A 15,418-nucleotide genomic window follows, 5' to 3' on the forward strand; every position below is an offset into this window, starting at 1 on the left:
GGGAGCCCTCGGGGGCAGGAGGCGACTCGGTGATCAGGAAAGGCGACGCCCCATCACACCTCTGCTGCAGTTAACTACTGCAGTTGTACTGTGGCCAGACAGCCGCCATCCAAGGCTTGCCTACACCTTGGGCAGCCCTGGGCGGCTGGGGGGCTGAGGGAACTGGGGGACTCCAGAGGCAGGTGTGCGGCTGAGGGGACTGGGCACCGCCATCTTGAGGCTGTGGGTACCACCATCTTTGCGATGGTGTGAGGGTCAATTATCATAGTCCCTCTTTATTAGATAGGATGTTTTATTCTAAAATAATCTCAATTTACAGAGGCGTTGCAAGAATCACACAAACAATCCCTATATGCCTTTCACCCAGATTCACCAATTGTTTTTTGTTTTTATTTAATCCTCACCCAAGGATATTTTTTCCCCTATTGATTTTTAGGGAGAGTGGAGAGAGAGGGAAAGACAGAGAGAAATGTCAATGTGATTCATTGCCTCCTGCAGGAACCCTGACTGGAAAGGAGACTACAACCAAGATATGTGCCCTTGACCAGAATTGAACCCAGGACCATTTAGTTCTGGCTAATGCTCTATCCACTGAGCCAAACCAGCTAGGGCTATAACCAAATGATTTTTGACAAAGATGCCAAGATTACACAACCCCCAGACACTTCAACAAATGTTATGGGGAAAACTGGATATACACATGCAACAGAAAAAAGTTAGACCCTTACAGTGAAGCATAGTAGTCCCTCCTTTGGAAAAACTGCTGTTTGAACTACTCTGTTATTCTTAGTCTCTTATTCTGTAGGTTAACTCTGTTGTTTTTAGACTGTAAAATAACTTTGTTTTTAGCTTGAATAATAGAAAAGATAAACTTAACTGTCTGACCTTGCAAGCTAGCCATCTAACTGATACGCTGATATTGATGCCAGGTGCCTGTATAGATATGTACTCAAGGTTACACGCTGTCTACAAAAATAACTTACACAAAGAACTAGGAGGATATAAAAAGGAAATACTCCCTCCTGTTTTTGGTTCCGAATTTGACAGAGGTAACCTGCTCTGAACCTGCGTACAATAAAGATGACTCCTAACTAATTGGCTCATTAAGGCGTCTTGTTCAGCTCGCTGATTTGTGATACAACAACATTATACCATATAAAAATAACTCAAAGTGAATTAAAGATGTAAAAATTAAACACGAAAATAAATAGGTATGTTTTCAGAAAATAAAATTTAAGAAAGATAGGAGAAACTGAGACCCTGCCGACTTTTCAAAGTCAAGAGCGAGGGCCCAGCCTAGAACTCCTGGTCTGGTGCCCCAGGTCACAAGCACACAGCCGCCCCTGACCTTGGTTCAAGGGACCTTGCTCCCAGGGGCAGGGAAAAAAAATCCCAGGGCCTTTATGAAACAAGATGTGACAAGCACATGCACTGAACTAGGTCCTGAATTGGGAACAAGTTCTATGAAGGACATCATCAAAATAATTTTTCAAATCTGAGTATCAGTGGTAGTGTTTAATAAATCTTAAGTTTCCTGAATCTGATAACTACTGCAGTTGTGCAAGAAATATGTTTTGTTCTTAGGAGACACTCACTGAAGTATTCAGGGGTAAAGAGGCATAGTGGCTGGAACTTGTTCTTGAATGGTTCCAAAGAAACACTGTTGTTGTTGTTTTTAAAGAAAGAAATAAACCAAATTTGGCTAAATATTAACAATTGGTGGCCCTAGCCAATTTGGTTCAAATAAACTCACAAAAAATTATTTGCAAGTTTGAATGTTGTTTTTTACATTAACAGAGCCAAACCGTAGACAATGGCCGGGAAGCAGAATCTCAACGCATTGAGACAATATCCCGGAGAAAGGTGTTTTTCACCTTGTTTTATACATTGCCATCCAAGGAGGAGAGTAAGTGGGCGACATGAAATCCACTGGTGCCGGTGAGGGAGGCGGGAGAAAGCAAGGCGGGGACACCTCTGGGATTGGATAAGGAGTGAAATGATAGACACAGGCTGCTTTCACACAGGTGGTGCAGGACAGTTTACAGTCAACAACGAACAGAGAACAATACAAGGAGGGGATTTGTGATCTGCACCCTGGCAGCATTTGTTGCGCCCTGAGGGGACGGGGAAAGGGAAGTTACAAGTTACCCTGACGCTTCACAGGTGTTATCTTAGATGCCAAAAGAGAAAAGGGTCAGGAAAGATCGAAGCTGACCTTTGCCAGGGAAAACACTGGCCTGGGACATGACTACTCACTATAAACTGCTTTTTTAATTAAAAGTTTTTAATTTCAGACCAGACTTTGTGGTTACTTTAGGTCTCCGAGTTTGCAAGACCAACACACAGGCCCTTCCCTGAGTTAGCCAGGTTAGCAGGCGGCCCCTTTTTGTCCACACATCCCCCTTTGGTCATAAATTAATCCAAAGGATGCACTGATGACCAGCCTTTCAGGTGGATGGTGGAACCCGGAGCCCCACAGTGGCGGGAAGGCTCATTCCCAGGATGTCTCAGTGTCGGCTTGTCTTGCTGAGCAGGGTGGACCACTGGGGATGGAGCAAGACCATCACTTTAGATGGCTTTCAAGATCGAATTATTATTATCATTATTATTATTCAAAATAAAAGGCAGGTAAATGGGAGGCAGTCAGGTCCTATATGTCCTTGTTAAAACATATTCTGGATCATTTCTGATTTTTGAGCCACCATGATCCAACTCTTTTTGCTGCTTGTCTTAAGTTTTGTTTTTCTGCATCTAATATAACATTTACATACCAGGAACAAAAGTAACAATAATAAACCAGTAACACTGATTAGAAACAGAAAATGTCTAATACTAGACAAGGAAAAGTCTGAGAGGAACAAGCATCCCAGTCAACCAGATCCCTTTACATGTATCATCATAATTTTTATTAAGCTAATTATATGTTTTCCTCCTTCATCCACTGTCACTTGTACCTTATGATATGTTTGGCCAGGTGAATTAAGACTCTCTACTACTTTATTATGCAGAAGCTCTAATTTTTCTTCTGGGCCATTAGTTTCACCCATTCTTATAGTTAAACAATACTCATCTAAAATACTCAACTAGATTAGAACTGTATATAATTCTACCAGGGGAATTATTAGGGAGGTGTTCTTGGAGGGGTTTGTCCAAGATAGTCCTTTATAATAGATGCAGCCTGAAAAAATGTACCAAAGCTTATATTGATAGTAGAAGACCAGTATGTGGCCAATAAAACATTAACTTCAATATCATAGCTGATAATCAGAATATCATTGTTTAGTAGGTGGGAAAGATTAGCAGACCCAAGTTATATGTTTTTCATATCTAATAAGGGAGGGAGGTACAGGGAGGCAAATATTGTTCCACTAGGAAACCTTAAGGAGGATAATCCTATATAATAAAATCATAATATGCAAATCGACCAAACTGTGGAACGACTAGATGCCATGACACACACTGACCACAAGGGGGCTGATGCTCAATACAGGAGCTGCCTCCTGATGGTCAGTGCACTCCCACAGGGGGAGCTCCACTCAACCAGAAGCCGGGCTCATGGCTGGTGGGTGGTAAAGAATGAAGGGTCCCAAACTGTGAGAGGGATGTCTTGTGAGAGGGCGCAGGCTGGGCTGAGGGAACCTGCCCCCCAGTGCATGAATCTCACTGGGCCTCTAGTAACAATATAAAAATCATTTTATATACATTCAATCAATAATAATTAGGTGATATAAGAACAAGGTTTGAGCAGCATCAATCTGCGAGCATAAAGGCCTTGTTGACGTCTTGCCTCCTCCCTGGTTGGCGGCTTCTCCTCCTTGAGCTGAAGGCAAGTGTCAGCGACAGGGGCAGATGTCCATTCGTGGTTAGGTACCTGATAAGGTGAGGTCCCTTTAACACTATTGGAGAGAGTGTTTAATTAATGCATTTCCTAATGGACAAAAATCTCCAGTTATAAGTCATGGTCTTTGAATCTTTGCCTCCTGAGAATACTATGAAATGAATGTTACTAATTTATTAGTTTCTATAATACAGAATGTCTACTTTTTAGTTTTCCTTATATTTAGGAAACAAAAGATTAAAAAATCAGCAATATTTTAAACAGAGTCATAAGAATAATAATGATTTTCAGTTAATTTAGTCCCATAACCATTTTTGTTTATCCTGATTATTTGTCAGTATTTTTCTATGAATTCAGTTATTCCTTGAAGTTCTATAAATCCTCATCCAGTTCAAAGATCTGACCTGTTTAGAAGCCTGTAATTTAGAGTAAGTAAGAGTCCTTTTCATGGATTTTTCTTAAAATATAACACACCTGCAAATGCATTAAAATAAAACAATGACTATATATGAATGACAAAACTTAAAGTGGCCTGGGTATGGATTCGATCATAATTTAATTGATAAAAAACTTAGTTTTTCTATAAGATATAACATTCCAACACAATAATTTCTTGGTAAATAATAAGTACTGTAAAATGACATAGAGAACAATATAAGGTCTATATATATTTAGATTCATTAGGCACATAAAGAACAAATAATATGTAAGATTTTAAATTTTGCACATGGCTTATCAGAAGTGAGCAATGGAAGTAATTCATAAACTCCCAATATGTGGAGCACAAATACCCCGAGCATCACTGCCAGACGGCCACAGGGAACCATCACTCTTGGCTTGCCTGGTGTCTTTGAATGGACACATGCTACCCCTGAGAGTGTCCTGTTTGAACTTGGCCCTGAATCTTTGTTAAGTTCCTTTCTGGGGCAGACTGACATTTCCAGCACATCGAGGAGCCATCCCAGAGGAGTGTTTTTGGGGAGACAGAAAAAGAATTCCTCATGGTGTAAATTAGGAAGAGCAGGTAAGCAACAAAGCTAGACTGAGGGAGGCATCCCAGCCATCTAGTCAGGCTCTGGGGGGAGAAAGACAGTCTGATCCATGTGTTGGGCTTCGCCAAGATGAGGAAGAATGTGGGACCTGGTCCCGGGGCCAAGACCGGACTGGAGAGGATTTCTAGCCGAGCACTAAGTCTTTGTCTGAGATGGAAAATGGCAAATCAGAAATCCAGAGGATGAGCCTATTGTTTTGTAGCGGAGGTGAAATGAGCTGGTGTTGAGTGCAGGGTCAGCGATGCATAAGGAGAGGTCCCCGATCCGATCCTGCGGCCCCCTTGGCTGGTTCGGGAGGGCCAATAAGAGGGAGGCCAAATGGAGGCCAGCAGTCGAGTCACCGATTGGGAGTAAGTCCAGGTCAAGCTGCTGCTGCCTACTGCTCTCTGAGTAGCAAACTCTGGGTGACCAAAGCCGGGGCGATGGCTCCCCTTCCCCATGGAACCCTCCCAGGTTTTGGCACCAAATGTTAGGGTCACTGAAGGAGGAACTCACGAGGCCAAAAGTGGTAAAGAGTTACGAATTTATTAGGTCATCTGGATACCAGATGGACTGACCCCAAAAATGGCACCAGCACCCAAGGATGGGGAGTTAGAGATTATATATATATATTGATTTCAGAGAGAAAGGGAGAGGGAGAGAGAGAGAATGATGAGAGAGAATCATTGATCAGCTGCCTCCTGCACACCCCACACTGGGGATTGAGCCTGCAACCTGGGCATGTGCCCTGACCAGGAATTGAACCGTGACCTCCTGGTTCAAAGGTTGACTCTCAACCACTGAGCCCTGCCTATCGGGCAGGGAGTCAGAGATTTTAAAGAACTCCAGATGGGCTTTTTTGGCCAGGAATTCTCTGGGTGGTCCAGATCCTGGACAAGTCCGGAGGGGAAAGATAATGGTCTTAGCAAATCCAATGTGGTCTAAGCGAAAGGGAATGTCAGTTGTGAAGTGGTCTAAAGGCCATTTCCCAGGGGAGGGGGTATTGATTCAATTTATGTGATCAGACCTAACAATAGTCTAACTGGACAACCAATGGGTCCAGGCTGCCTGTCACTACTTGAGCCAATTAAGCAGAGACAAATGGAATCATATATGAGCGTTGATTCCAATTCTGCCGGCAGCGTGGGAGAGCAGCGGGTCAGCCACAAACATCTGCTCTGCCCACCATACGCCAGCTGCTGATGTTGGGTAGAAGGACAAAGATCGCATGGGAAAGTAGGCAATGAGGGCTGGGGCAGGACTCCACTGTATGGGGGAAGATGATTGTTTGTTTGTTTTTGTTTTATATTTTTATTGATCTCAGAGAGGAAGGGAGAAGGAGAGAGAGAAATATCAGTGATGAGAATCATGCATCAGCTGCTTCCTGCATGCCCCCTACTGGAGATTGAGTCCGCAACCCGGGCATGTGCCTGACCAGAATGGAACCCGGGTCCCTTTGGTCTGCAGGTGGACACTCTATCCACTGATTCAAACCGGCCAGAATAAGATGATTATTAATCTTTCCATGTTAATAGGCAGTTCTTGAATGAGAATGGACCGCATTCCAAGGTTGACTGCCAGGTCCCCGGGGCTTTCAACTCCCAGCCAGGTCAAAATGTGCTTTCTTTAACCAACACAAGGCAATCGTGGTTAACAGAGCATGATTAATGTTCCTTATAACTGTAGCTAGTCCCCAATATTCTATTTCTGCCCCTAACAATAGGAGGTGAGAGGAGTTAGCTTGACACGCAGACAGGGCAGGGGTCCAGTGGGAAACAAAGGCAGGTGGAACATAGGCAGGGCAGACACAGCAGTTTGAGCAGCCTAACCACAGGAACCAACCACGCAGGAATAATAAAATGTTTCTGGACTCAGAGCGGGAGGCATGGGAAACTAGGGAGGGCCTGCAACGATAAGGTGAACTGACGCCTAGAAACAGAGAAAGTTCAACATAGGGACAGAGAAAGAACAGAAAAGGGAAAGTTCAGGTCCAGGTCTGCTGCTGGGCAAGAACAATGAGGAAAGCAATCAGGTGGCAACACTGGCAGACAAAGAGCAGGCTTGCAGCACAGATATACCCCTGGGCTACAAGGCTTCACGGGCAACCCGTTAAAGGGCCCCTCCCCACGAGGGGAGTCTGAATCTGCTCGCGATAGATTTTCCACACTTTTGCTTAAATCTTCTGGTCCACAGAGCTCATTCTTCGGTGTCTGAAGACGTGATCCTGGGAAACATCTGGGCTCACCCTTCCGGTTATCAGAGGGGCCTCCAGGAAGGCTAAGTCTGAAGGCAGATAAGCAGAGACACGCCCTTTGTGGCCCAGCCGGCATGGCTTAGTGGTTGTTTAACAGCTGAAAGAAATTAATTGTTGATTTGTTGATGTTAACCAAAATAAATTTGTGAACAAAATAGATCCAGAGACATAGAAGCATAGAACAGACTGTGGAATCTCAGAGGGAAGGCGGGGGAGGGTGTGTGGGTGGGAAGAGATCAACCAAAGAACTTGTACACATATAAGCATCACCCATGGACATAGACAATAGGGTGAGGAAGGCCTGGGGTGGGGGTGGGAGCGGGCTAGAAGGGGTTAATGGGGGGGGGGAAAGGGGGGTATACTAGTATGTAATACTTTCAACAATAAAGAATTAATTTTTTTTAAAAAGAGAGAATAACCCTCATTTTGGTACATCAGCATAAAGCTGATGAATATTCTATTGAAATCCTTTCCTAAGACCTCCCCTAAACGCCCAGCCTTTAAAATTCCTCAAAACAGCGCAACTGGTGTGGCTCAGTGGTTGAGCATTGAACCTATGAACCAGGAGGTCACAGTTCAACTCCTGATCAGGCCACATGCCTGAGTTGTGGGCTCAATCCCCAGCTTGCAGGAGGCAACCAATCAATGATTCTCTCTCATCATTGATGTTTCTATCTGTCTCTCCCTCTCCCTCTCCCTTCTTCTCTGAAATCAATAAAAATATATTTAAAAAATAAATAAAACCCTTCAAAACAAAGGCCCAGCCTGGCCAGAGTTGCTCAGTGGTTGAGCATCAGCCCGTGAACCAAGAGGTTACTGGTTTGATTCCTGGTCAGGACATATGCCCAGGTTGCAGATTTGATTCCCAGTAGGGGGCGTGCAGGAGGCAGCCAATTGGTATTTCTCTCTCATCATTGAGGTTTCTATCTCTATCTCTCTTTCCCTCTCCTTCCCTCTCTCTCTAATATCAATAATAATTTTTTAAAAAGCCCAGAATGTGCTCTTCTGAATAATGAATTTAAGTAAAATAACTTTGAAGGTCAAAAGTAAACTAATACAGAGTTAGAATTTGGTTCTTTTCTACTTTGTTAAAAGGACAAGGATTTTCCTCTTGCTTTTCTGATATAAGGAGACTTATTTGTTCTTCAAGCAATTTGGTGAAGTATATGTTTTTCTCTCTATCTTATCCCTCCAGAATTTGGCAATTCTTTTTTATTTTAATATATTTTTATTGATTTCAGAGAGGAAGGGAGAGGGAGAGAGATAGAAACATCAATAATGAGAAAGAATCATTGATTGGCTGCCTCCTGCACGCCCCCAACTGGGGATTGAGCTCACAACCCAGGCATGTGCCCTTGACTGGAATCAAACCTGGGACCCTTAGTTCACAGGCCAACACTCTACCCACTGAGCCAAACCAGCTACAGCTTGGCAATTCTTAATGAGTGACTCATGGCAATATGTTTCTTCCCATTAATCCAATAAGACCAGTTTCCAATTGTGGTTTTATTAACCAAGACTTTGGCTGGAATGTCATGTCTGGGGAGACATGTCTAGATTATGGATGTCTCCAAAAGCCTCAAAAAATGAAGTCTAACTTTGAAGCCAATAAAAGCCCCTTGGAGAGAGCCTGGTACCTTGCCTGGTCGTGTGGTTCATGGCAGTCTTTCCAGGTAAGGAACAAAGGTTATTTTCCTGAGAGATGGCAAGGAAGGAACCTCAAGACATTTTGGGAACCTCAAGAATGTGAGGAATTCACTCAAGTCTACAGGTATTGCAGGAAACCTGATGGCAGCTAGGTGGCTCAGCTTCTTTGTCCGGGGGGGGGGGGGGGGGGGCTAATTAAGGCTCAATCAGGAGATTCCAACAAAGTATATTTAAAAGAGCCTAAACAATCAACTACTATTCTTATTGTTTTCATGCAAACAATCAGGCCAAATTGAAACTGGACTTAATACAGTAAATAAACTGGTCTTAATTTGACTCCTTAATAAAAATGAGGGTGATTTTAGGGGAGTGGGGAATGTATTTCAACAGACTATAATACACAGTTGCGCATATTAGACTCTAATTCAAGTAATTGTCTTCAAACTTTTATTTTTCACCTATGGATTGAACTGGATCCTGATTTTTTCTAATTTTCTTAAATATTTTACTACAACCCTCAAACTAATATTTCTTTTTTATCCCATCCTTTGACTTGGAATTAGTGAGAATTAACATTTTTTCCCTTCCACTGGACCATTTGTCATAATTCTTGTCATTCTAGCTTTTGCCCCAATAATACTAAAATTTATAACACAGTTTGTCTCCACCAGGTTACAAGACCTACTCACACTCAGGGAATATGACCCCTAGACACCATCACCAACTCCTTCTGTGCTCAAGCCTTATCGCCTCTCTGACAGAGAGCAGAGATCTCTTGGATACAAAAGAAAACTTTGTCCCGCTTCAGCAGGAAGCAGCTATAGAAAAGACCCTGCATCCCCTTTCTCTGAAAGAATTCAGAGCCAAGATCCTTGAGGGGGGGAGTCGAGGAGGCAGTTAGACAGAAATGAGCAGAGCAAGGACTTGAGCAAGGCCAGGTACAGAAGTTCAACAGGGGGAAAGCCCCAGGTGCCTAGCAACAGACAAATAGAGGATAGAACCTTACCCCCACAGCATATCACTGGTCATGCAGTTTGGACCATCTGACCTTTCCTCCCTAGAGATAACATCTAGGCTGTGGTTGTATTTCAGTTCCAGGAGAGCAACAAAGACAGCCACTGACCTCAGGACCAGCTGCATTGGCCCTGGTGCTGGCCAATCAGTGGCAACCACAACTCTGAAAGGACACACCTGGAAAACTGTTAAGTACTCTATTGAGATCTTCCCCAGGGGCCACCCTTAAATCTCCACCCTTAAAACCCTAGGATAGAGGACCCAGCGAGCTCTCCCTCCAAGGAGCACACTGTGCCTTTCCCTTCCCTTCCTCCTACACCCCTACGGGTTACCATTAGCTTCTTCACGTGCAAGCTCCAAGGGTGCTTCCTCTATATCTGGTTTTCTAAGCCCATTTCTTCTAGGAATTACTTTTTCTACCTCTGCGATTTACCAAATAAATGTCCTCTTACAGTTTGGGTTTTGGCTCAGAATTCTTTCCTAGCCAGAACCCAAGTACTGAGGTTGCTGAATCCAGGTTTGGTCTGACTCTGCCAGTCAGACACCTGGTGCCCTTCCCACTGCCTACACCAGGGGTGGGCAAACTTTTTGACTCGAGGGCCACAATGGGTTCTTAAACTGGACCGGAGGGCCGGAACAAAAGCATGGATGGAGTGTTTGTGTGAACTAATATAAATTCAAAGTAAACATCATTACATAAAAGGGTACGGTCTTTTTTTTATTTCAATAGTTTTATTCATTTCAAACATTTTAACAAGAAGAATGTAAACACTAATTATTATAATTTGAAACTTCAAAAAATGGAGGAATCATAGCACAATAACATACCTTATATTGAAGATGGCAAAGGCTCTGATACTGTGCTCTCCAGGGGCTCTACATCACCACCATAACGTGTCTACGCATTCCCAGGGTGATGTCGGGAGACGCGTCCGCGGGCATTACAAGGAGCCTCTGGAAGATTGAGAGGTTGTTCCTTCCTTATATCCGCCCACTCAGAAGAAGGAGCTGAGGCCGTGTTTCCGATGTTGCCATGTTAACACTGCTGCTGGTGAAGGAGCGTAGGGGAGAGCAAGAGAACCCTCCGCTCTGTCGGCTCCGCCTGCCGGATAGAACAGCCGAACCGGCCAGATCCGGCCCGCGGGCCGTAGTTTGCCTACGGCTGGCCTACAACATAAGGAAAAAGAATGTGTTCCCATGGAAAGAGCCCCCTAGGGTATAGTAACTGAAAAATGTGTCAGAGAACCATATGTTTGGTATGACTGCAACTCTGTAAAAAAACAAAATATTTTTAATACATACATACATACAAATGCAGAGAAAATAGAACAGTAAGATATACAGTATAATATTGATGGTGGTTACATTTGAAGGAAGGTATAGCTTTCAAATTTTATACAGAAGTTAAAATGGTACTGAATTTTGACTGAGGAGACAAAGCAATAATTTCAGGTGCCAATAGAATGAGAATGTGCATAAATCACAAAGGAAATGTTTGAGAACTAGTTTCGGGTCTTTTGAAAGCGCAGAAACAGGAGACCTGTGTGGGGCTTCTTTCGCAATGGCACTGCCAGAGACAGAGGGGGTGGGGCTGGCGGTAAACTTCGAGATGTTCAGGGGCCCTGGGACAGCCAAGCGGAGAAACACACAGCACAGGCTCCCCCCTCCCCCAGCACCGCCACCCCAGCTCCTGCGGTTCCAGCTGACCTCGCGGTGCCTCCGAGAAGTCACTCGCTAGCAACCTGTTCTTTAGTGAGCATCTTTGCCCCGCCTCGCGGCTTCCAAGTATCAGTAATACTGGGTGTTAACAGTTCCTGTGAAAAATCTTCTAAACGCACTTTTTAACACTATGAGCTGGTAAGGTGTTTATGCATTATGCTCAGATGTTATTAAAAAATAAGGGGGTGGAAAAAAAGCCTTGTGTCAGAAGTGGGATTCGAACCCACGCCTCCATTCGGAGACCAGAATCCCCAGCAGGGAAGCAGAGCTTGAGTCTGGCGCCTTAGACCACTCGGCCATCCTGACACGAGCAGTGGCAGGCGGCCTTCTTACCCAAGTAAATGCGGGGCTCCCCTCCCTGCGGCAGCCGCGCAGCCCGGAGCAGGAGGGCGGCGCGGACAGCGAGGAGGCCCGGCAGGAGGGACCGGCGGCCGGCGGAGCGGAAGCGGGTGATGCGCACCAGCGAGCGCGGGCGTCAGGGCCTTAGGCTGCCCCGAGAGGGGTGACCGCCGGCGGCGGGAGGGAGGGGGGGGGCCGGGCGCGCTGAGCCTCCCGGGGTTCTTTATCTGAACGCAGGGGGAGCAACAACAGTGAAAACACGTGACCCCTGGTCTACGGCCCCGTTTTTTTCGTTTGTTTACGTTCCTTTTGCGCCCAGAACTGCTTCGCGGCTCCAGAAGTTTCTCGGGCGCGGAAAGCCGCCAGGGCACAGCCGGTGGCCGGGGACACCCAGGGCTTCTCGGGGCGTGGCCCCGCCCCTCGCGGAGCCCCCCTCCCCCCGCCCCTCGCGGAGCCCCCCTCCCCCGCCCCTCGCGGAGCCCCTCTCCCCCCCGCCCCTCGCGGAGCCCCCCTCCCCCCGCCCCTCGCGGAGCCCCCTCCCCGCCCCTCGCGGAGCCCCCCTCCCCCCGCCCCTCGCGGAGCCCCCCTCCCCCGCCCCTCGCGGAGCCCCTCTCCCCCCGCCCCTCGCGGAGCCCCCCCTCCCCCCGCCCCTCGCGGAGCCCCCTCCCCGCCCCTCGCGGAGCCCCCCTCCCCCCGCCCCTCGCGGAGCCCCCCTCCCCCGCCCCTCGCGGAGCCCCTCTCCCCCCGCCCCTCGCGGAGCCCCCCTCCCCCCGCCCCTCGCGGAGCCCCCCTCCCCCGCCCCTCGCGGAGCCCCCCTCCCCCCGCCCCTCGCGGAGCCCCCCTCCCCCCGCCCCTCGCAGAGCCCCCCGCCCCTCGAGGAGCCCCCTCCCCCCGCCCCTCGCAGAGCCCCCCGCCCCTCGAGGAGCCCCCTCCCTCCGCCCCTCGCAGAGCCCCTCCCCCCGCCCCTCGCAGAGCCCCCCCCCCCCCGCCCCTTGCAGAGCCCCTCCCCCCGCCCCTCGCAGAGCCCCCCTCCCCCGCCCCTCGCGGAGCCCCCCACAGCAGGAACTGAGCGGGGAGCAGCCCTCGGAGCGGACGGCGCCCCCCGCAGGTGCCCCAACAAGCCGCCCGGGTTCAGCTGCTGTATTTGGGTCGTGAGTTCGGGAATAGAAACACCAATTTGGGAGTTTTAAGTAGATTTTGTCCCGATGGGTTATTTTCTGTGTTTATGAACACAAAGGTGTTCCCTTCCCTTTCAGTAAGGTAAAGGTTAGGGCTCTTTTCTGCATGGAAAATAAATAATTAATGCGTTATATTGTAACTGAGAGAGCTAAACATAAGACGCCTTAACAAGCCAAATTAATTTGGAGTCTTTTTAAAAAAAATACACTTTTATTGATTTCAGAGAGGAAGGAAGCGGGAGAGACAGAAACATCCATGATGAGAGAGAATCATGGATTGGCTGCATCCTGCACGTCCCCCGGCTGGGGCCACAACCAGGGCACGTGCCCTTGACCAGAGACGAACCTGGGACCTTCCGGTTTGCAGGGCGACGCTCTATCCAGCGAGCCCAGCCGGCTGGGGCTGATTCGGAGTCTTTTTTACACCAGCAGGGTCAGAGGAATATTGCTTCCAGAGTCTGAGCAAGAACATGGAGGAAGCTTTCCCTTTTTATATTTTTCTAATGTCTTTGTCTCCTAAATATGGTGCTTCCAGTCCCTTTTGCAAGTTTTCAAAAGATCCTTATATGAGCTTATCAGGTATCTCGCAGGAAACCTGTAGCCTTGAGTACAACACAGTTCAGTAGCCTTGAGTACAGATAACTGAACGACACCTGGTGTGGGGTAGCTAGGCCGGCAGCGGAGCCCTCCGGCTCGCCAGGTCAGACCGTTGAGCTTATTTTCCCTATCGTGAGAGCAAGCGTGTTTTACGGAAGCCAGTAATAGCAGGATTAGTTCACAGGACAGAGGACTGTGTATGTCTAGTGGAAATTTCAAACAGCAGTTTTTACAAAATAGAGGTTACTATGCTTCAAATGTACTGTATTTTCTTTAAGTTACTCCTGACATTGCAAGAGTAACCTCTTCAAATTTATAATTAGTGGCATTTTTTTCCTACTTGCAAAGTGCTGCAGATTTCCCATATTGAAATGGTTTTGAAACTGGGTTATTTCTAAATTTTCATTTTCATGAGCAATACTCTAAAGAGCATGCTTGCTTAGATAAATATTTTCAAATACTGGCAATTATTTCCTCAAATTTCTAGAAGTGAAATCACTATATCAAAGTTTATCTAATTTTAAATGCTTTTAATAAATACAGGCCAATTACTTACCTAAAAATTTGGAGCAATTTAGGTACCCCAAACTTGATCGGCACAGAATACTATAAACAACAGTAAAATGGGTGAAGATGGTGAGGCATTGTTGTTTGCTTTCATTAATGAGGTTCAACATTCCTGTTACAGGATTTGTGTTACCTAATTTGTATTGCGGTGTTCATCTTCCCTTATTGATCTGTTAAACTCATTATATGAAAGATAAACTTTTGCAATAGTTTCCATTTACCAAGAATCCAGACAGAAGTTCCTTTTACTAATAAGAATCCTATTAAGTCCCTTAAACATCTCATAAAAACTACAAGCTATAAAATTAACAAGGGTCGAATGTCAATCTTTAAAAACCAAACCATGGCCCACATTTACTGCCTTTATAATGTTATCATGTGATACAGTCACTTTTATTACTGGTCATTTTTTTGTCCCACCCTTATTTCTCTGTTCCTTTATGCATATTAAACTCCTTTTACCTTATTTCACTTTATGTTGTAAACTGTTTGAAGTCCTTTCTGGGATAAGGATTTCTGAGATGTAATTAAACATGCAAATATTTTACTATTTACTAACAATATTTACTGTGCAATAGGACTTGCCTTTTCATGAAAACATTTACAAGAGAAACTTTGAAAAGCCCCCTAAATAATCCTATGTAATAAAAGCCTAATATGTTAAGTGTCCAGTTATGTGGTCATCTGTTCAACCAATCAAAGCATAATATGTTAATGATATGCTCAGGCTGTTCAACCGCTCACCATGACATCCACTGACCACCAGGGGACAGATGCTCCGACCAGTTGGTTCACTTGCTGCTGGGGTTCGGCTGGTCGGGACTGAGCAAGACTGGCCCTGGAGCCTTCCCGTGGTCCCTGCCCAGCTCTGATCATGCACCGGTGGGGTCCCTTGGCCTGGCCTGCTCCCTCTTGCAATCTGGGACCCCTCAGGGGATGTTGGAAAGCCAGTTTTGGCCCAACCCCACAGGCCAGGCCGAGGGACCCCACTGGTGCACTGATTCGTGCACCGGGTCTCTAGTTTTCAATAACAGGGCTGGGGTGAAAATTGAGATGAAGCTATATTCAAAGTGGGATTGGCATATATTGTTGTTGAATTTGAGACATAGTACTGAATATTTTCTTCATCTTTGTGTGTGCTGTGAGATTTCCAAAGTGCAGATGCGATACGAGGTGGAGTAGGGGGCATCCATAACCTCATCAAAAGCATCTATTACCATTTTTTATATACTTC

General features: G+C 46.1%; 1 non-coding gene across 1 annotated transcript; it reads right to left on the reverse strand.

The window, feature by feature from the left end:
• Positions 1-11,705: 11,705 nt before the first annotated feature.
• TRNAL-CAA (transfer RNA leucine (anticodon CAA)) lies at positions 11,706-11,809 on the reverse strand. Its single transcript has 2 exons — positions 11,772-11,809; positions 11,706-11,751 (listed from the first exon to the last, which is right to left on the reverse strand). It is a non-coding gene; the product is annotated as a tRNA-Leu (tRNA).
• Between the last annotated feature and the right edge of the window lie 3,609 nt (positions 11,810-15,418).

The sequence above is a fragment of the Myotis yumanensis genome, unplaced genomic scaffold, assembly GCF_028538775.1.
Source record: "Myotis yumanensis isolate MYYU_CA2020_CCGP unplaced genomic scaffold, mMyoYum1.0.hap1 SCAF_6, whole genome shotgun sequence".
In the NCBI taxonomy this organism is placed as follows: Eukaryota; Metazoa; Chordata; class Mammalia; order Chiroptera; family Vespertilionidae; genus Myotis; species Myotis yumanensis.